Genomic DNA, 21570 nt, shown 5'->3' with positions numbered 1-21570 from the left:
GGAGGGGGAAGGAAATGGGAGGCGGTGGCGGGGAGGAGGCAGAAATCTTTAATAAATAAATAAATATATAAAATTTAAAAAAATGTCAGTTGACCTAGAAAAAAAAAAAAGAGAAACCGTGCAAGTATTTCCCAGATTAAGAAATCACCAGAGGGTAAGGATTTCCACAAGGAAAATTACACAAGGTTTCTTAAATAAAATGAAGAAGTCACCAAAAAAAAAAAAAAAAAAGGAAAACCTGTTGTTCTAGTTTCGTTTATCTTGCTGTCTTGCTGTGCAGAAAAAGCATCCTCACAAAAACAACTCAGGAGAAAGGTCTATTTCTGCTCACAGTTCCAGGTCTGTCACATCACATCTTCACTCCAGAGCAGAAAGAAATAAACGTATGTGCGCCTGGTCCTCAGCTAGGTTTTCCTATTCTTATACAGCCCAGGGCCCCAAATCCAGGACTAGTGTCACCCACTTTCAAGCCGGGTCTTTCCACACCAATTTAGGAAACCAAGAAAAGTTCACCAGAACTCAGACATGCCCACAGGCCCATTTGATAAATATAATCCCTCACTGAAACTCTTCTCAGGTGCATCTAGGTTGTACCAAGTTGGCAATTAAACTATCACATTTACAAATTCATAAATTAAAAGTATCGGTCTTAAAATCCCCCTCCTACCCACATTGATATGACTCCTGTTAAAATGCCAATGACATTCTTTAGTAGAGCTAGGGGGAAATCTTGAAATTCATGTAGAAGTGCATTCATGCACACGCATACACATCTACAAAGACAAAGTGGTCTTGAACAAAAAAGATTGGCTGGGGGCTAGAGAGACAGCTTAGTGATGAAAAACATTTGATGCTCTCCCAGAAGACCATGGTTAGATTCTCAAGCATCTACAGTGCCACTTAAAATTGCCTGGGTCTGCAATTGCAAGGCATTCAAATCCCTACTCTGGCCTTGGTGACTAGGGAAACATGTAGTACACTACAGGATATAGTTTTGTACACAGAAATACTTAAAGGGTACACCAAAACACCCATAGACACATAAAAGAATAGACTGGACACTTTGAAGATCTAACTTCAAGACATACCACATAATCATAGAAAATTAAATACCAGCAGGAAAATACACATAGACCAGCAGGCTAGAATAGACAACTAAGACAAAATCTACACATCCAGACTAAATGACTCTTGACCAAGGTGGTAAAAAGGTTCTGGTGTCTTTCTCCTTTGGTAGCTGCATGTTGTCTCCTTGACTCTGCCCTTTTTCTGCCTTCATTCAGTTTATTTTTCCCCACCTAGCTCTATTCTGTCCTGCCATCAGCCAAAGCAGCTTCTTTATTAACCAATGGAAATAAAACATATTCACAGCATATGGAGGGGAGTCCCACATCAAAATGTAAACTAGGAGACATTCATAGGTAGATAACCTCACAATGATGAGCAACAATATTAGCATATAGAAGAAAAGGAAGGACAAAATAAAATGACAGTTTCTAACATAGGAATTTAGTTCCTTGTCAGCAGTGGAGAGGAGCAAACTTGAAAAGTGCTGATGTCCATACTGACAGTGTAGAAAAACTCTTTTCTATTTATTGCTGGTAGTTAAATAAGTTGTTTTTAAGGTAACAACAGATGCCTGTAATGTACTGTACTTTTCCAAAAGCTAGAAGATATGTTTTTTTTAATTCTTCTCTCATGTATTACGTACCAAGCACAGTTTTCCCTCCCTCCCCTCCCACCAGTCTCACCATCACCACCCGCCTTTCCCCTAGATCTGCCCTCCCCTCATAAAAAAGCAAGCCTCCCAAGGACATCAATCAAACTCGGTATAGCAAGTTACTATAAGACCAAACACATATCATCACATCAAGGCTGGAGGAAGCAACCCAGTAAAAGGAAAAGGGTCCCACAAGAAGGCAAAAGTGTCAGAGACAACCCCCACTCCCTCTGTCAAGAATCCCATAAGAACACCTCTACACAACCATAGTTTATATGCAGAGAACCTAGGTCAGACCCCTACAGGCTCTCTAATCTCTGTGAGTCCCCATTAGTTCTGGCCAGCTGATTCTGTGGGCCCTGTTCCCTTTGGTTCCTCTGATCCTTCCTCCCACTCCTCTGAAGGACTTCCTAAGCTCCTCCTAATGTTTGGCTGTGGGACTAAAGTTTTCTTCACAAAGAAAAGATGAATCTTGGAGAGGATAGCTACGTTAAACCTAATTTAAACTGAACGGTGTGTATATGTGTGGGATATCATGCTAAAACATTAAGATGGATACTTCTTATGATTGAACATGTAAATCTGGAACTCTGGAGTCTAGTCTACAGAGACAACCCAACTACACATAAGAACCCTCTGTAATGGTTCCATGAAGATGGGTAAGTACACAGTGGGCAGAGAACTGGTAGGGAACCCCACAGGAAATGTCCATATTTATATTTTACAGTCATTCTGATATTAATAAAAATGGTGTTGATTTTCAGTCTATCCTGAGTCCACAATACTTTTTTCCCCCATTCCCAAGTTTGTAGTGGGATGGTTCTGTGTTAGAAAGAGAAGCTGTGAGGAAAATGTATGTTTAATACATTTGTATGAACTTGGAGGAAGGTGAGGACAAGGGTAACATATGTTGCTAACACCTTAGGCCAGGTGGCCAAGAGGGAGGTCTGTACATTATTCCTACACTATTTTACTCGGGATTAGTATAACATTTGGTATAATGTTGACATTGTTTTACTCGGGATTCGTATATCACATTTGGTAAAGCATTGTTTCATCTAAGTCTTTATCCCTAGACCAACTTAGAGTGTATGGTACCCATGATGCTTAGTAACCCCATTTAATGTTTCTTTGCTAAAAGACAGAAGGCCCCTCTTACCTACCCACAAAACCATAATTAGTAAATCAACCTCAACTCAGGAAAACCCTACTTTACAAACACAATACTCTAATTCCATTTTTTAGTTCTGATTTGGACTAGGAATCAGATGTATTCAATTGTCATATCTCCTTACTTGTTTCAGTCTGAATGGGTCCCTTGGCATATTCTTTATCTTTCACGACCCTGACAGTTTTGAAAAGTACAAACCAGTTATTTTGTGCAATGCCCTTCAACTTGGGATAGTTTGGCATTTCCTCGTGATTACTTTCGGGCGGTTACATCACAGAAGTGATGCTGAGTTTATCTCAGGGCAACATGTCATGGAGGGAGACTGTCAATTTGTCTGCTGCTGGTGATGTCAATTTGGATCAGGCGGTGCAGTAGCTGACCTTAACTACCAAGTTATTTTCTCTTAGTAATTAATGGTAGATGGTGGATACAATGAGCATACACAAATACTGGGTTTTCTAGAAAACGTTTTCGCATCCATTCCTCGTGTTTTCTCGTTTTAAATGGTTCTGTGATTTAAATGGTACTTTTCAGTTCCAACTTTTTTTTTTACATTTAATAGTTGGCATTCTGCTCTAAGGAATTAAATCCCATTTTCATCAATTTTTTGTTCTATAGGTTTTAGTTTTGCTTTTATTTAATTATGTCCAGGTATTTGAGTATGGGTGCTTCAGGAGCCAAGAGCACTAGAATCCCTGGATCTGGAGTCACAGGCGTTGTGAATTGCTGGTGTGGATGCTGGGAACAGAACTTGGGTCTACAGCAAGAACGGCATAATCATTCCACCCCCAAGTCGTCTCTCCAAGTTTAGTGGACTTTAATTTGCTACTCTCCGCTTTAATTGTATGCACACATTTTCCTGTAGTTAGTGGGGGAGGCACAGGCTGACTCCAACTGGCTATCAGTAAATCCCTACAGTTTGGGGGCATTTCATTACTGTCTGGTAGAAAGAAGTTACAAGTCCACAGTATACTTTCCCTTTCCCATTCCTAAATGGGTATAATAATTCAACTCCTAGCCATTTTTTACTTATCTATTTATTTTGTGTATGAGTACACTCACACACATATTAATATCACTGCATAAATACAGAACCCTGAGGTCAACTATAGGATTCAGTGTCTGCCTCTTTGTGGGCTCTGGAGACTGAATTCAAGTCACAAGGCCTGGCACAAGGATCTCCACAGGGAAATAAAATAGAAGAAACTATTCAAAACAACTAGAGGAAAATCTAGGGTCGGGAATGCCTTTACCTAGCAATAATAATCCTGTATGTGAATAGGATAGATTATTCAACTGAAAGATACAGACAGAAGAACCAGAGATGTGGCTCAAGTGGTAGCATGCTTTCCTAGCATGCACGAAGCATTGGATTTAATCCCAGCCCTTGAGAGGTAGAGGCAGGAAGATCATAAATTTAAGGTCATTCTGGATAGTAAATTGGAGGCTAGCCTAGGCTGCCTAAAACCTTTCACCAAAACAAAAGAAATTAAAAACAAGGCACAAAGAAGCAAACTCTAAAAGACACAATCTAAATGGATTTCATAAACAAACCCATAAGGCCTGGAAGTTTGCTGCCTCCAAGAAATGTACTTTGGTAGGAAAGGCGCAGTGAGGCAAATGATGCTTCCAGCCAAGGCGAATGTAAATCAGAGAGCGGTTGTTCTCTCTGACAGCACAGTGTTGAGATAAAACACTCACTGCATGATGACCATGATATCAAAAATATCCAGTGACTTTGATTTGCAAGTATTTGTATTTTACAACATTTTATCACAATGTAATAAAACAACAGCAAAATTAAACTGAGAAATCATAAAAATGCACGGAGACTGAAGACACACACAGCTGAGTGAATGGCAGAATATTCAAGAAATCAAAAAATAAATTCAAACTTTTCTCAGAACAAATTGAAATGGAAATGTGTCAGACTTGAGGGATAAAACCAAATCAGTTCGAAGAGTAGCATTTATAGCAACATGTCTGTATTTTTTTTTAAGAATTCAAATGAATAATCTATGATGCCTCTTAAAGAGTAAGTACAAGCAAGTCTAAAATTACCATGCAAGAAATAACAAATATCAGAATAGAAATATATGAGATAAATGTAAAACACACACAAAGAAACACAAAATGTAGGCCCAGCAGTGGTGGCACACGCATTTGATCCCAGCACTTGGGCGGGCAGAGGCCAGTCTGGTCTACAGAGTGAGTTCCAGGATAGGTTCCAAAGCTACACAGAGAAACACATCTCAAATGCCCCCTAAAGAAACACAAAATATAGTTGAAAATCGTTTGCTGTACTGAACTTACCAAATATAAGAAAAGTTACTCACAAGAAACAACAAGTATGAAAAAGGAGATACTACAACTGACAAATCAGAAGTATAACGATTCTTAGAAAGTATTTTGGAAAAGTACGTGATGTCAAGATGAAAAGTCTAGAAAACATGGACATGTTTATGAAGATACTGTTAAGCCAAGAGGATGTACATACAAATGGACTAAGAACAAACTGTATAGTTAAATCAGCAAGAAAGTCTTCCAACAAAGAAAAATCCACACCAGATGACTTTGGATTATTTTTTTCTATACTTTTGAAGAATTAATACCATTTTTCCCTCAAAGTAGTTCCATAGACCTGAAAGGGAAGAAACTCTTCCAAACTTGTTATATCAAGTTAGGATTCCCCTGCTAGTAAAACTGTACAAGACCATATTAAAAAAGAAGGAAAACAAAGGAGAGGAAGAGACAGCTCAGGAGAAAGAGCAGGAGGAGGATGAAGTCAAGCAGGATGAGGAGAAGGAACACAATTGAGCATCATCTTATAAACTATAAGATTATAAACTGAAACATCACTATAAACCAGCACACCAAATTTAACAGTACAGCAAAAGGATCCATGTTCAAGTTGGTCTCACCCCAGGGCTGCAAGCAATAAATGTGACACATCACATCAGCAAAATGAAGATGAACGTCATCTCAACAGATGCAAAGTATTTTAAATAAATCAACATACTCTGTGAATGAAAAAGAAACTGGCAACTTAGGTACAAAATGATTCCTCCTCAATAGTATGCATATTAAGTAAGGACAACTACATGAAACCATCATGACCCAAGACAGAACTGAAAGTGCTTTCCCTGTGTTTAGAAACAACATGAGGGTATCTACTGTTACTAGAATGTCAACTCAACCAAGCACTAGAAGCTTTAGTCAAGGCAATAAAGCTACATGAAAAATAAGGAAAAAGTCAAGTCATTCCTGTTGGCAAATGAATTAATAAACAGGAACACCTAAAGAAAAAAAAAAAGAAACAAAACTCTTAGCAGTGATTAATTCAGTAAAGTAACAGAATACAAAGTCAACATACAGTAGTAACCAGGAGCTTTTTTATATATTAACAACATGTTTTAGGACAGTGGTCCTCATTCTTCTTAATGCTGAGACCCTTTACTACAGTTCCTCATGTTGTGGTGACTCTCAGACATAAAATTAGTTTTGTTGCTACTTTATAATTGTATTTTTTCTACCGCTATGAATCATAATATAAATATTTAATATACAGAATATCTGATATATGTCCCCTGTGAAAGGATCATTTGACTCCCAGGTTGAGAACCACTGTTATAGGAAAAAAAATCATTTACATAAATCCCATGCACAATAGCATAAAACAAAACTTAAGAAATTTTTTGGACATAAATTTAACTTAGGAAGTTAAAGACCCCTACAATGAAACACTGATGAGAGAGACTAAAACACCAAAGTTAGAAATACCTACAATTTCCTGTGTTATAGTAATAAATGTTGTTAAAATATCTATGCTATCTAAAGTAAGGCATACAGTCAATTCCATCTCCATCAAAATCCCAAACATATCCTTTCCAGAACCAGACAAAATACACTGAAATTCAAATGTAAGTAGAAATGACTCCAAATGGTCAAAGTGTAATGGATGAATGCCTGGCAGAGACAGGGCAGACAAAGCATTGTGACATTGCCAGAAAACAGGCACCCAAAGGAATGGAGAGCCCAAAGCAGGCCTGTACCCCTATTGTGAGGTGCTTCTTGATTTTCCTCCCAAAATGCAATGATGGCTCACCAGTAAACAGTGCTGGGGAAAACTGAATATCCCCATGTGGAGGGCTCAATCTTAAGTGCGATCTTTTCATCACCTACAAAATCATCACCAAGCCAACCAAACACTTCAATGCAAGACCTGGAAAGCTGTGTGAGAACCCGTAAAACCAGTAGGAAGCATGGGGGGAAGACCTTGAGGTGTTAATACAGGTGATCACTTTATGAAAAGGACACCCAAACTCAGGAAACAGAAGCAAGAACTGATCAATGGAATGGCATCAAGGTGAAGACTGCACAGCAAGGGGAGTTACCAGCAGTGTGACGGGACAACACCTTAGAGGCAGGAAAATGTTAGCCAACTTTTCACCTCAAGTAGTTAATATCTAGAACATGTAAAGAGCTCAAAGGAGGCTATGACAATAATATCCCCCCCACACCTGATGCAATTGGAAAGGAGTTGAATAGACACCTCAAAAGAAAAAAAAACATTAGCAATGGTCAAACAAATACATAAAAATACCCATGAATAGCATTGGTTATCAGGGAAATACAAACCAAAACTACAAAGATACATCATGTCACCACAGTTAGAATGACATAACAAAACAACATTCCAAAGATGATTCCTTTGGGGAGATAATTGGAATGGCAATTAAACTAAACCAAGCATGAAACTAAAGCACCAAGCACATGACCCAGCATCTCGCTCCTTTCTCATCAACACTCCAAGGAAATGAACTGGCACAATAAAGAGATCGTGACCATGCACATCCGTGTTCATTGTGGCCCCATTTATAACAGCTATGATAAGGATAACAGTGGATGCTCAACACATGAATGGATAGGGAAAATAGGGTATGGGCACAGTGGCCTGTTATTCAACTTTGAACATGACGAACACTGCCGTTTCCATAGAATGAATGGTACTCAGGTAATAAAAGGAAGTGATCCAGAAAGGCATGTGGTGTGTGTTCTCGCCCATCTATCAAAGCTGAAAATGCTCAGCCTGAACACAGAATAACAACTGTTGCTGTTGTGAGGAGTGTTGGGTGTGTCCATAGAAAGGGTGACTTAGACCTAATCTAAACCCGCATGCACGCATGAGCATTCTGCACACTTACAGAAAGCACACTAAAACCCATTCATGGGACCAAGAGATTCGAATAACCGAAGAGAGGAAAAAGAAATGTTTACAAGATGTCCTCCCTCATTCTACAGAGATAGCAACACTAGAAGCTAGATGCCCCTCCCCTCCTCCCTCCTTCCGTGTGTGCCCATGAATGCAGATGTACTCATATCCGTTTCTGTATATGTGTATCTATATTTTAAAAATGTTACCAGGTTCTATGAAAGCCTCTATCTCTAATCAACTACCAGAGGTTTCTGTCTTCATTCTTCTCAGATTTGAACTTCTATGTCCGTGGTTGTATCAATACTTGTTTAATCCCTTTGTACCTTAGCAGTGTTTTCCTCCTACCTCTGAAGTTATAAAAGATCTCCTCCACACCTGGCTTACTGTTCCTCCATCTCCTCTGCCCCAGCTCTGGAAGCTAGACCCAGCTCTACCCTCCTTTCTCACTTATCTCGGGGTGTAGGTTCTGCAGATCATGCTAGCCTCATTTGTCTAAAGGGAAGAGAAATGTTTAAGAGAAAGACAAGGAATGGGAAAGAGAGAAAATGTTTGAAAACAACACTTAAATAAAAATATGTGTGCTACCCCAACCATACAAAGATATGCATAAATACGAGGCCAGGTTGGTAAGTTTCCCAGGCGGGATCCTGCAAATGGCTTCTCTCTCATAAGCTTTCAAATACACAGCTAGATGCCTTGCCAGAAAATATTGTCCTTTAACTTGGTTAAGTGTGTCTGCACTTAACAGTCTGTAATGTGCTGCAAATATCTAGGAAAGCCATCCCAGTTCCCGGCATTAGAATTTCTCAGGGAATTTTATTATTTCATCCTTTTCTATAAAAGGAGAGAATTTTACCTCTATGCTAATATTTATCAACTAAAATACATATTTCTTGCTCAATGTGTCTTAAATATAAATCCCAAGTCCTTTAAAACTACCACATTAAGTATATGCTTCAGATACCAGCTGGTACCATTGTCACAGTCAAACCTAGATGCCCTTCATCCAGTCCTCAAGGTACCAGCTCTGATTTCAGAGTCAAAGTCTGCCAGGGAGTAGATGCTGCAGTTTCCTTGTCTTCCCCATTTTTAGCTCTCCAAGTCCAAATGACTGTCACCTGTCAACTCCATCTCTCCGCGTCATACTTGCCACTGTTCTTAACTTCCTACAGTGTTCCAGCAGCAGACACTATGATCTAGTCATAATAAACATCACAGAATTTCACCTTTTCTCCTTAAAATCCTGAGAGTTCCTTAATCATCTACAAAATCCAAGCTCCCGCGTCATGAAAAGGCTGGAAGAACAAGCTGGCATTGGCTTATTCCTCTGTGCTCTGCTGCACTAATGCTCCATTTCCAGAATACACTTCCCTAAGCTGCTATGAGGACCTTGCATTTACTCCTATGCCCTAAGGTTTAAGCTTCTTCCCCATAGACTCTTCCATAGCCAGTTCTTATCTCTCACTGATACAACTAGTTTAAGGGCTCCCTCTTCAATAGGCCTTCCTAGTCCATCCAATCTAAGCAATGTCACCACGCACTCCTGTGCTGGCATCCCTGACATCACTTGACTGTCACTACCTCTTTAAAGTATGCATCATGCTTTAGATTTATCTCACGATCTTTCAGGGTTGATATTCAAACATATACATGGATAATATAGGTCTGCTGACCTGGGCATCCCCAGTCCAAAGGCATTTCCAGACAAGAAGGTTTATGCAGGTGATCTGTTTGGGGAAGCGCTTGTATCAAAAGCATGGGTAGAAGTCCTGAAATGGGGAAGGCAGAAAAAGGCAGTAGAAAGCATTCATTCAGTTCATGGCCCCGGAAGAGAATCTGGAACTCAAGGTCACCGAAATTCTCCAGCTGGGTCATGCAGGCCTGCCACTGAGTGTCGGCGACACACACCAAGAAGCACTTTATGACTAATGTGTTCTACGCTGTTCTAGTCTCAGGGCACTGACTTCCCCACATGCCATGTACACGTGACTATCAGGCTGACTTTCAATAGTGTCCTCTGTTCTTGCTGCAGAGAAGTCCTGCGCAGTCGATGAGAAGCAAGTCCTAAGCAGAGGTCAACAGCGCAGATTTCACTTGGGTGAAGCTGGTGATCTCCGCAGTGTCAACAATGACAGGTAGCAGGAGGCCATGAGGCCAGCATGAGAGCAGCCCATTCCAAAAGCTCACGTGGTACTTTGTCCCTCCTGTCATCCACTATCTAAAAATAAGTCATCAGTGAAAACATGTGAAAAGACGTTTGACTAAATGGAAGTTTGCAATGAAAGCAGCTGGAAGGCCTGTGTCCCAAACAGAGGAAGTGCACGGCCCAGGGCAGAAGAGTCAGGAGAAAAGTGGAATCCACGCAGAGTTTCAATTTTGTCAAGATGAGCTGGAGATTCGTTAGGTGTCTGGAAGAGCCAGTTCTGTGTCTCAGTGGATAGACAGATAGATGAATGAGACATGGAAAGCTGGCAATCAAATGTCTTAGTGAGTCATTTAACGTCAGAAGATTAGAAAGAGGATTTGAATACTCAACCACGAGAAGGAAATGTAACCTTCATCACACCCAAGAGCACCTGTGCATACATTTGGAACACTGGGCTGTTTTCTAACAACGCCTTTTAGAGTGGAAATGGAGTGAAGTCAATGGACAGGAGATACATCTCTATCTTACGTCTTATGAGTTCTAGACATAGAAAAACAAAATTTGTTTCTGTATTCCTCAGAGTTATCAAGTATCTCAAACAAGACTGACCATGTTCTCTTAGTGAACTTGTCCATTGTTGACATCCATAACCGCTGCAATGGAGTCCTTCTGTGTGCAGCGTGCCTTCCCTAAGTCATGGCTCTCTTGGAACCTAACAGCCTGCCATTGTTTACCGCTTCCATAGAAGCCCACAGCTCGCCATTAGCAGAGACAGCCTTCCTGTCCCAACTCTATCTTCAGGCTTTGTAGATGACCTGCAATCTTAAGTGAGTTCTTGCTGAGTGGATGTTTATCTGCGCCTTTCATTTTTTTTTTAACCAGAATACTGGCATTGCCCTCTCAGCATTTAGCAGCTGAGTTCTTAGGGATCTAGAAGAAAAGGGGTTTCCCAGATGGCTGAAAATGTCAGGGGCTATTCTAGTTCTTCTGGTCCACATTTCACACTTCGTTATCTGTTATCTATAAAGCATCTGGGAATAGTCTGGATTACCTTTAAGAAGCAAAATGCAAGGGCGGACAAAGTGGCTGAGTAGCTAAAGCCACCTGCCTCAAAGCCAGAACTTGAGTTCCATTCCTGGAAGCAATATGATGGAGGGATCAGACTCCTAGTTATCCTCTAACCGTGACATGTCTGCTGTGGCCTATGCCACCCCCACGTACAAATCAAATATTTGACTTGATATTTCCTCCCTCTCATTGGTAGTGTTCTGATAGAGGCATCTTGCAAAGAAATAAAAGCAAGCAAGCCAGCCTGGTGGTTAGTGGGTGAAAAGATCTTGATCCATGACTGGCCCAGAGATGGAGAAATGGGGGCTAAATAACAGGGTAATAAGAGAGACTAACAAGAAAGTTCAGTAAAAACATCTTTAGCATCATGTAGTCCTCTCTAGTGTGCCCAAGAAGACAGAAAAAAAAAATGAGCATATTTCAAAGTATTAAACTTCTATCCATTAGACCATCCTTCCTGCCAGGCGTGATGCTTAGGCACAGTCCCTATATTCATCTTTCCAAAATCATCAAACTTATTTCAAGTAGTTGTGAATATTCTCCAAATTTCCTAACTCGATTCAATAGAGGAGCTCAAGACATTTGAGAGACAGGCTCAATGACACACAGTCTGATAATAGTGGACGAATGACATCCTATCCGGTAAATGATCAAAATAAACACTTCAGAGGCAAATCAGTGGATTAAAAAAAAAGTAGGAAAAAAGAGATTTTTAAAAACATATGGAGCTGTCGACAGAAGAATGTTTCCTTTAAAAAAAGTTGGAGGGCTGGGATGAGCCTCTGGTAGAAATTGTTTAGCATGTCCCTGGGTTCATTCCCTATCACTATAAACAATCATATCAAAGTGAGTGGAGAGTAGCTAGAAACTGCTGCCTGGCCTCCAGGCTCCTGAACACAACTTGGGCAAGCATCTGTTGGAACTCACACTCTTTCCACCCAGGCTGCAGGACAAGTGAATTTCTCTGCTACTTCAGTCTCACACCAGGTCCTCTTTGAAGCTAATCCAATCTGCATTAATAAGTCTCCCGATGTCTAGCAAGACACTGACTTATTCTAGTGTCCAGAAGCAAGGACAACGTATTTTACCTGGTCCAGACTTGAGACAGTCAGTGCTGGAGAACTCTGAAGATATTCACCAAGCCTCTAGGTAACATGAGAGAGAGTTCCTTGTTTTTAGGCTGCACTGTCTCGATGTCTTAAAGAAATTGCACATTAATTTTAACCTTCAAAACATGTCTTGAAAAAGAATCAACTGCCTCGTGACATTGCTTGCCAGAACAAAGGCGAGTAAGGAAATCCAAAAACATTTAAACAAGGTATGGGAAACTGAGTTAGGCCTGTCACTTATGATTCCCTTTCCCTTATGATTCTCAAATATAGGCCAGTTACAGCCACTTGGGAGGGGTACTCTGCTGAGGCGCCCCCAAAATAATGAGGCAATAAAGAGACAAATTAGTTGTAAACATCTGTAGGGTTTGCTCCCTGCTTCTGTTGATTTGTCAAAACACTTTATCATGGAGAAAACAGAAATGAAAACAACTCTTTCCTCTGTGTAACCGAGACAGCACGCTTTGGGGGCGGTGCTGGCCCACACAGCCAGTGATCCCCCTACCGAAAAGCCTCCCGTTAGCGTTTCTCCTGGAGCTTCGCAGGGTCTGGTTCTTGCCCCGTCCCTGTCATGTTTTACCCTGTTCCTGTGTGAAGCTCTCTTCCAGTCAAGGATTTAAAGCTCGCTCTCATGTACACAGAAAATCAGATTTATATCTTTGTGCCGCAAAATGAAGCAATTATTTTTGTCTTCCAATAGATTCTACTTCCTCTACACTGGGCCCCCGCACTGCCCACTGTTGTCAGCGAGGCAGTGACACCAGGCCAAGCTTCATTAAGTAGAGCCCTGCTGCTCCTGACCATTGATCCAGCCGCTAGCTCAGGTGCATTAGGACACAGCAGTTTCTCCCTCTTCGCTTTGCTTCTCTCCGGGGATAACCAATCAGTAGAAACGACCCTTATGCCTAACATTTGGAGAGGGAGAGAGCAGTTTGATTTCAATTGTCAACCTGTCCACTGGCTTGGTAAATCAGATTTCAACCTCCTACAGGGAAAAAGAGCATGCAACCTTCCTAGCTACCCCCGAGCATGTTTGTAAGCATAGGAGTGTTTGAGATCTGGACTTCCCATACATTTGATGACCTAGATCATTATGGGAACTTAAAAATAAGCCCTTCAAATCTATGTACCTTCTAAAAGAAGGGAAATTGTAAACTTTAAACATCCCTTGTTTCCTGAAATGTGTTGTACAGCAATCAGATAAGTAAAATGAGCAGGATTAAATGTGGTCCACATTAAGAGAAACCATGCCCTCTTTCTATTTAGGGGAAAATATGGGAAAGTATAATATTTGAAAGGTTGATCTCTGCTTAGTCCTAAGCCTATGATGCCGCTTTCTTTAAAGTTCCCATACAAAGGCAACTTCTTCAGCTAATGCCAACTACAAAGCACTACTGGGAACAGATCAGAATGCTAACCCTATCGCCAGCTCCCTTGCTCATGCAGGTGTGAAATGGGTTTGCTTGGCCAGCTTTCTGCATGCCATCCATTCTCTAAGTGTATCCGCCTGCCCAAGGAGCTGTGGGGTTTCCTTCTCAGCATTCCAGGGACACAACACAGTTTAACTCCAGAGATCCAATAGGTCTGCCTTTTCTGTGCTTCCACTTACACTACATGTCTTTAGAGATTTAAACTAGTTTTGAATTTTATATGATGATATTTTTATTTTCAGGTATTGCTACTAGACTTAAAAAACCCCAGAGATTTAAAGATTTCTTTTAAAATATCAAACACAAGGCACTGTTTAAAAGCACTACCATTATGTGTTATGAGTAAGTCATTTTGGTTACAGAAATAAAAGTGATTTATAACACAGCAGGTTGTTACAATTACCCCCTTCTTCTCCTCCATCAGTTCCCTCTATTAGAATTAAACATTTTTCAAGAAAATTTATAAATATTAATGTGGAATATCATTTATTTTCAAAATCTTACACCCCAGGAATTTATCCATCCTCAGTATCTCATGTTGGGTAGCTAAGTTTGCCATCTAAGTCTCTCTGAAACTACTGTATTGTGAAATTTTCCACTCTTAGTCCTTATGATGCACTACAGTAATTCCAGACTTTCTATTAGATTTGTCTGCTCTATTCACACATGACTGGCCTTTGATCTCATTACATTGTAGTCTAAGGAATTAGTTGGGGACTGATTGCTAAAATCCTATATATTTTTTTCTAGAAATGTCGAGTGCTTTTAATTTTAATTTTAATTCTAGCTACGAAAGCAAAAGTGGCTGGTTATTGTGATGAGAATTTTGTGTTTAGCACATTGCAGTCAGCAGGTCACACAAACACCTGGGAGCAGATTAGCCATGTGCTGCACATGGAAGCTTTCGGCTTTGCCACATCAGTAGTAGCAGTGGAAACTTCATGTCTCCAGAGGTAGATATAGTTTTATGATTTTAATTAACATGAATCACTAGTCATTTAACCCAACACTTTTCAAACGATAAGGTTCTACAATCCTCTCTCCACTATTGCCAATGTCTGATTGGCAAAATTAGAGACAGGGCAAGTTGTAGGAGGCACAAAGGGGCAGGCAGGGAGGAGGCAAAAGGGGACTCCAAGAAAGACTATCCAACCCCCCAAATGGTGTAGAAATTAAGAAGTCTTCTTGGACAATAGAGAGGCACAATATTGAGAACTAAGTTGACTTCAAACACGAAAACTGTCTATGGAGATGATCAGAGTGAAGGCTACACATTATATACTAAGAATGTATCTATGTCTGTCCTTGAGAGGAAATATTGGGGGCTGTGGACCCTCAGACCCTGAATTTCTTGTAAACAACTTGTTTTCTCCTGCTCTGAGCTGCCTGCAGCTTCTCTGAGCACGAGACCCTGATGGCAGGGGTGTGGATTCTGATGAGTCTGCAGCTGAGAGATCCCAGGAGCTGGGGCATGGCCAGAGCACTACATAAGCTGCCCCTGAACACAATAAAGTTGAAATTCTTGTATCAAGGGTGATCTGTGTCCATGTCTCTCTGTCTCTGTCTCTGTGTGACTGTATGTGTTGCAATCTCCAGGCCCCTTTCCCGGCTCACAAATGCGGACCTTAACTAGCACGCAGAGTGTAAAACAGGCCTAGTGCGAACACTACAATTCCCCTTTCCTAGAGTCACATAGAAGGGCAATACTTTAAGTCAGCTATCAATAAGGACATTTGTGGACTTCCTAACTTACTTTAACATAAATTTGGACAAATTTCTACAAGGAGACAGTATGGTTGGGAACTGTTTCATCAAAAAGCCAGATCAATTACTAAAAATAAACCATCATTTCAGCAACATTTCAACCATCCCACTAGTGACACGTACGGACATAGAATTTTATGTCATATAAAATGACCACCACTTTTGTGTGTTGTATAAATTCCAAATATAAATTGAACCTTTTAATGCAGCTCATGAAAGCACATGCTCCATTTCTTAAGTCTTGTGACCTAAGATCAGCTGATATATTAACAAGGTCTATGCATTGGTTTGTGTTTCTGTGTTCACAAACAACCAATTTTCCAAACTGTCATTCTTCCAAATTTAATCCCTTGTATTGCTTACTCTTTTATCTTTCCCTAGTTTGTTTTTATCTCCCACGTTTCCTTTGGAAGTTTTCCCTAAGCAGTGTGGCAGGAACTTAACCTTCTAAACCTAAGTCTTGAGTGCTATTCTATCTCAGTAGTAAACGGCTCTGAAGTTATACAAAGCACATTCTATTTTTGCACAAGGCATGTGTAGTAGCTACCAAAACTGTCTACCTTGGAGACTTGGCAAGGGGCTCAGTTTGGAATTGAGCTCATGCCTAACACAGCTTTCACTAGCTCGGAACCTCTAGTTCCTAGATTGCTCACTTCAATAGGATAAGGACTAGGTCTACTGAATGTACTGTTGTAACTTTAGCCCTCACCTGGTGTTGCTGCAGGATGACACACTGTAGTCCCCTCCATTTTCTCTTGCTGCTGCTGTAAATGAAACATATAAAGGTATTACCTTGATGTTTCAAGACCAGAATTTCCACAGGAATCTCACGAGGTAAGCCTGTACGTGTTGCCTTGGGAAGCTGTGCAGGAGGAAGTTGTTTTCCTTGTTTTTAGGGGCTTCCTATGACTCCACGCCTCTTCCTCCATTTTGAAAGCCAGAGAAAGTAGGAGGAGTCCAATTCTCCCTGCAGTTTCTCTGACTCATTCCAGCTGCAGAAGGGTCTTTGCTTTTACAGACTCCTGTGATTACACTGGGCACACCTGGACAATCCAGGCCACTTCTCCCCAACCCAATGTCCTCAATCTTAATTCCACTGGCAAATAAGGTAATATTCATAGGATAAAAAGATTTGGAAATGGGCATCGTGAGGAATTATCAAATATTAGTTAAGTTAAAAAGATCTTGGGAAACGTTTCACTATTTTTTTAAAAAAAGAGTTTATTTGTAACATTTTAAATTATGGTGTCTGTTTGTATGTTGGAGTGTGCATGTGAGTGCAGGCACCCTTGGAAACAAAGGCATTGGATCCCCTGGAACTTTAGTTACAAGACCATTGTGAGCCTCCTGGTATAGATTCTGGGGACTGAACTCTGAATGAAAAGTCCTCTGAAATAGCAGCAAGCACTCTTAACCACTGAGCAATCTCTCTAATCCCATGTTTTGTTAATTTTAATCACCGAACCTAGTCAGCTACTTCTAAATACACTTTGAGCTTCACTGGCATCTCCAAAGGCATGATAGCCATTTTCCCAGAATCCCTTGTTTTGTTGGACATCTTTCGACTTCTGTTCATTGTCACTCCACCATGTCTTTAGCCTGCGGGTAGGAAACACTGTCACTAAAGGATGACAATGGATAGGTTCATATGTCAGCTTCAAGCTCTGAAACAACAGACCTTAAAGGTTAATTACTTCTGAACCATTTCCAAAGTTGACTGTTTTTTCTGGAAAAAAAAAGAACTTCCTAGGTATAACCTAGGGTTCTTATTTCTCCCCGCTTCTACCTTATTAATTCACCATGCTAGCATATGACCCTGAGAAATATGAATTTACTATGTAGCCTGTAGATAGACTTAAGAGTGGTGCTTTCTCACTTATACTAATCAGAACAGTGCCTATATTTTGGCTTTCACTAGAGCAACAAATCAGAGACTTTTCCAGTGGAGCTATTAAAAGCCACAAACCCCCTTTTTTTCTGTGATAACTAAAACTCTCTTGTAAACATTTATGCTAATTTTACACTTTAATATTAATAATTCACTAATAACCAAACTCTTAAGAATTTCAATGAGAGTGAGCTAGTTGCAGAAGGAGGAAGAGGAGAAGGAGGAGAAAGAGAAGAAGAAAGAGGAGGAGGAGAAGAAAAGGAAGAAGGGGGAGGAGGAGGAGAGAAGAAGAGGAAGAAGAAGAAGAAGAAGAGGAAGAGGAAGAGGAAGAAGAAGAAGAAGAAGAAGAAGAAGAAGAAGAAGAAGAAGAAGAAGAAGAAGAAGAAGAAGAAGAAGAAGAAGAAGAAGAAGAAGAAGAAGAAGAAACAGCAGGAGCAACAGCAGCAGCAGCAGCCAGGGGGTCAATCACCAAGAAGAAATGTCTCTGGCTTGGAAGAAAGCTTGCATGGAGTTGTTTTCTATCTTTGTCAGCAAGCCACTCTCTAGCCTTTGTAAATCTAGTGCAATTAATAGAGAGGTTATGCAATAACAGGTCTGGACTCATTCCAGACTATCTGCACAGTGACCTGAAGTTAGATACCTATGCATTGTCCTATGAGAAGGGGAGGCTCAAAATTAACTCTCCCCAGATTCTGGGGTTTCCTCTGATATACAGCATCCCAAGAGCTCTGAGCCTGAGACTTGTTGAAAAGGTAAGCAGCTGAAACATCTCCTCTAGACGTCTGGGGACCACTGACAGGGCACTCCCTTGAATTTATCTTACGAAAGGAAGTTTAGGAGGGTACCATCTCATTGCCGGTAGATAGACCTTTACAGACAGAACGAGGGATTATGGTGTAACATGTGCCTCCTCTTCTTTTGCTGACCTTAGTTTTAGAGTCTTTCTTCCCCCACAAATCATCTTCCTCCCTTATCATACAAGTATGGACTTTATTCTAAGCTCTGGTGACTAAAGTGGTACCACTTCACATGAACATAAATTAGATAAGTCTTTAAGTTTCTACTGCTAGGCTACTTAATATCTAGGGGATACTCAATCTCGTGAGGATCAACTTCCCCATCCATAAAGATGTCAAGATTCATCTTTCATGGCATGTGCTGAGGAGTTAGATATGAGTAAAGAACCTGCCAGAAAGCTTTGCACACAAGTACCCCATAAAAAGACACAATATGACTATTGTGACAATGGCAAAGGAGAAGGAAAGGGGACGATAAAACCCTCCTTAAGGTTAAGTTACAAAATGTATTGTAGGTGATTTCTATTTCTACTGTAGGTCGCAGAAGCCACCGGGAAGAAGGCGGAGAAGCAGCGACAGAAGCTGGGCACTGGCATAGACAGCACACATTTCTCTCCCTGGATGTGAGGATGGAGGTGTGGAGACACAGTGTTAGAGCATGCTCTCCCGACTTCGTTATTGTTGTCGCTGACACTTGTGTTATTTGCATGTCATAAAGTTATACACATTCATTGTCCCATTTGACTCTCTTGATGATAAATGTATATTTGTATCTTCAGGCAGCCAACCAGTTAATTCTGTCTTTCCCGCTTTACTAATCCTGATATGTTTTGTCTTACATTGACACTGAGAGCTATTTTCTCTTCTCTTCCTTCCTCTTTGGATTTACTTTTTGTGCAGGCAAAATGAAGATACTCTTATCCTAGTTGACCCACTGCACTGAGTTTGTTAGCATGAAACCTAGGACAGAGCACAGAGGCCTCTGCTATGTCTCCGGGCCCCACCTTGGACAGAGTTAAACTATATTCATAGTCAGGAAGAAAAGCAACTACAATTTTCCCAAAGACTCATGTGTTTTAGAACAGTATGATTCTCAGTTTAAAATAGGACAAGAATAATAAGTAATTTTTTTTGAAAGCTGTATATTAGCTGCCAACCCTGAATGTAGCAACAGATGTCTTATGTGCTATGCCTGTACCTGAAAAAGAAAATCTTCGTCTTTGTGCAGATTTCCTAGGACAGAGAAATTGGTGCCTTGTTTTTATATATGTATTGAAGCTATGTTCAGGTCAGTCAATTATTCAGAGGTCCAGCTTTCATATTTCTTGTTAAAATCCAAAATGAGACTTTAAGTTAAAGCATAATCCATCAGAGCAAGTTGGTCAGTTTTATAAGCATACTGCTTCAGTGGGTGGCTTTATTCATAGGAATGCTTCCAATAACTTCAACAACAGTCAAAAATGATGGTTTATTTGTTTGACGAACCTGACAACACATGAACAACACTGCTAGAATTGTTATCTGTAAATTTAAAGAGCCAAAGATTTGCTGGCAAACAAGTCTAGTTGTTGAGATTCCTGTCTGCCTTCTCTCCAGCATGATCAGCAATCATGGTGATTCTGGCCCTCGCTTCATCCCAGGCAGGCAATGTCAGAGCCCATCATGACATCCCTCTGACTGTGCTGTGTTGCTAAATCATCCTGTACGCAGCCACAGGGAATAGGGGAGACATAATGAAGCTCCCAGAGAAAGAAATGCTTTTCTACCTGTCTGCCCTCCCTCAGCTGTTACTGCCAGCATGGAGAGGATTTGAAGGGGCTATATGCCAGGTAACAGGAAGTAAACAGAAGAAACATTATTGATTTCCTTATTCTTTGAAGGACTAAGAAGTCGTATAGGAAATTGTGCAACAGCAATATTGCAGAGCTCAATAGGATGTTCTCAGAGCAGATCCAGATAGACAGGGAATTTACGGATCACCTGCTGCCCAGAGACCACTGAGCTCTGTCTGTGTATTTCTGAACACAGAGAAGTTGAGTACGCATTGCTAGGCAGGAAGCTGAACTGGTCCTGATTTCTTCTTTGATTCTTTCACCCATTTACATCTGAAGTACCATGCTGGATGCTGGCATTCTAAAGAACTACCCATGAGCCACAGTCAACCTCACCTTATTGATAATTACATTATTTTCAGCATTTGTATCTCTAAAGAATCCTTTCACTTCAAGAGGAGATCAAGGGGTTTGCAAAATGTTCCACTAAAGATTATACTCCTTCCTACTGCCCAGAGGATTTCACACTCAAGAAGCTCATTGTTATAAATTCTTTGGTTCACAAACACAATCTGATTGCTTGAAACATCATCAGACGGTGACAGGATGTGGCATATAATCCACTGCAGGAAGCCAAGTCATGCATTTAAAAATTGTTAATAAAAATTAAAGGAGCCTTAGAATGGAGGTATCATAAATTTAACTTCACAGATCTCTCAATTATTGTCCCCATTTCTTCTCCAAAGCCTATGAAGTTGAGATGCAATATTTCATTTCTGACACGTAATCAATGAGGGTGTCTTTGGAGATCTATTATGCCTTTAAAGTGATTTAGGTGCCTTCTATAATGAATGTGAGATGCTAAAGGTGCTATCCAAACAGTCTGAACTTTATGTACTGGTTCAGTTGGAAAGTCAGAGAAAAACTTTTATAGTTCAGAGTCACTGTAGGACTTCAAATAATCAGAATGGCAAGTAGTTAATTTGTGACGATATATTTTTCTGAAAACACCTCTTGACTCCAAAGAGACTGAATTTTTTCAGGATTTCACAGCCAAATTAAAAATATGCCCCGAGATCATTTAAAACTGTGTACTTAACCTGCTACTCTACTGCGTACTTAGCCATAAGTTTAATCTCCATTAAGAGAATGATGTAGCCAACCTTATTCTCCCTTGGTTTACATGTATAATCAGTTTTTACAACCCAGGCTAAATGCATCAATTACTCTTCCATGCCCTTGACCCACAATAATGTATATGTGTGTTTTGAAAACCATTTGCTTAAGGCAGCCAACATGTTGAAGTCAACCTTAAACACAACAAATGCCCACCACAAATGTTGCATACAACATATTGACGCATGCTGATGACATCTGTTTGTGGGTTTTAGTGTTATTCCGGGTCAGTAATGTAACCTCTTCCATTGTAAAACTCTATTAAAGATTTCTGTAAAGAATCCATTGTTTCCTTTCCTGTATATGTTTTCTGT

This window comes from Microtus pennsylvanicus, chromosome 10 (assembly GCF_037038515.1).
Source record: "Microtus pennsylvanicus isolate mMicPen1 chromosome 10, mMicPen1.hap1, whole genome shotgun sequence".
Lineage (NCBI taxonomy): Eukaryota > Metazoa > Chordata > Mammalia > Rodentia > Cricetidae > Microtus > Microtus pennsylvanicus.
The sequence above is the reverse complement of the archived record's forward strand: the minus strand, read 5'-3'. Positions refer to the sequence as shown.